Below are 1,916 nucleotides of genomic sequence, written 5' to 3' on the forward strand. Positions count from 1 at the left end.
TTTTGTGGAATACTTTCTAGGATGTGGAATTATAGAATAAAAGCTTAGAAATATTTCTAAATCTCTTGCCAAGTTGTTTTCTAATTAATTAAAATACATTGTCCTCTACTTGGCATGCATACGAATGCCTCCCTTCCCCTCCCCGCCCCCCCATTTTTTAATCATTTCTTACCATGACTCCATCATTTAAGGGGAAAATACTTTGCTAGTTTAGTGTATTGGAAATAATTATCATGATTGTTCAATAACTTGGTTGATAACCTGTTTTGAAAATTGCACACGAGAAAAATTCCATAAAATGATTCACTGTTGTAGCCTGAGGCAAAGATGAAAGCGCTCACAATTTATTTGGAAGATGCAGGTTTAGGGCAGTGAGAGGGAGAACTGAGAGGTGTGAGGCAAGAGAAGCTGTAAAGCCACCCAATGGCAAGCATTGTTGCACACGCACACCAGATTCCTCAGTGACCATTTTTGTTTGCAACACAGAATTTCTCCACTGCAAGAAGAAAATGCACCTGGCAGTTCTCAGAAGATAATTTGTCCGGAAAGCAGCTCCCATGGCCCCTCCCACCAATCCTCCTGCAATTTCACCCAAGTCTGGAAAGCTTGGACTGGGATCAGGTGAACCGGCCAACATGAAGAAGGGGAGGAAGGTGGTCATACGAGGCATCTGAAAAGACGCATAAATATGTTGGTTAAATTTATGCCCTTGGTATTCTTTTTTAACCTCCTCACACTTTATCTACTGGAATATTGAGGGGGGAAACAGATTGATGGGAACTGCGAAAAATCAGACTTGCTTGGGGCTCATGGGTGGCTCATTGGTTAAGCATCCAATTCTTGATTTGAGCTTGGGTCATGATCTTGTGGTTCATGGGATTGAGTCCCGCATTGGGCTCTATGTGCCCTCTCTCTCTGCCCCTCCCTTGCTCACACACTCTCTCTCAAAATAAACAAACAAACTTTAAAAAATCAGACTTGGGGGTGGAGCCAAGATGGGGGAGAGAAGGGAGCTCTGTAAACTCCCTCCGCACTGTTTTTCGAACTGAGAAGGATATTACGTTCAACTGAGAGAGCAGAAGGAGAAAATACAAACTCCAGAGGGAATAGAAGCTCAAAGATACCTGAGTGAGTGGGGGCAAACAGGGGAGATCAGAGGACGGGCCAGCCCGGATGGGCAGGGGAGGTAAGATCCCCAGCCCAACATGGCACAACTGCGCGGTGCCCGTGAGACAAAGGGAAGAGACAGAGTCGGAACGCACTCATAGAACTGTCTCTGGGGAAGAGGTATAGAACACTTGGCTGCACTTGGAGACAGAATCCCACTCCATAGATAACTGCTGGGTAGCAGCGCGCAAGAGAAGGAATAGCCTCCAGCCTTAAGCCATCTCGGCGGGGAATCAGAAGCCTCTGTGGCTGTGAGAAGTGGCTGCTCTGGAGAGGCGCGCATCGCGGCGGGAAGTGGCCGGAGCGGCGACTGCGCCAGGCGCCAGCAATTCGAACTTGATTTTGGGAACGGGACCACAGACCCCATTTCCACGGCACACCCCGCCCCCTACACGGACTGCGCGAATTCCGGGTCCCCACGGGGAAGAAATAAGGCGCGCACCGACAGGACCCTCAACAAAGAGTCGGTGGTGGGTGGAGGCCCGGGCACGCGCGCTTAGAATGTGGGAGCTCCCAGCACATTTCCAGCAGCGCACAGCATCTTGAGCAAAGCTATCAGAAACTAAGTGAGACTCGGTTTTTTGCTTTTTCTTTTTTTTCCTTTCCCCATTGCAACCGCGATCCAGACTGGGGGTGAGGACTCCGCAATTGAGTCTGTGAAGGTGCGCACTTCACCTCCTGCTGCTCATTTCGCCTCAGGCAGGGGCGGAGCCTCTGAGAGTGGACGCCAAGACTTACCCCATCAAACC

At 49.3% G+C, this 1,916-nt stretch overlaps 1 long non-coding RNA gene across 1 annotated transcript; it reads right to left on the bottom strand.

Moving 5' to 3' along the window:
* Positions 1-324: 324 nt before the first annotated feature.
* LOC115306201 lies at positions 325-1,224 on the bottom strand. Its single transcript, XR_003915239.1, has 2 exons — positions 1,125-1,224; positions 325-670 (listed from the first exon to the last, which is right to left on the bottom strand). It is a non-coding gene; the product is annotated as an uncharacterized LOC115306201 (long non-coding RNA).
* Positions 1,225-1,916: the final 692 nt, after the last annotated feature.

The sequence above is a fragment of the Suricata suricatta genome, chromosome 2, assembly GCF_006229205.1.
Source record: "Suricata suricatta isolate VVHF042 chromosome 2, meerkat_22Aug2017_6uvM2_HiC, whole genome shotgun sequence".
NCBI lineage: Eukaryota > Metazoa > Chordata > Mammalia > Carnivora > Herpestidae > Suricata > Suricata suricatta.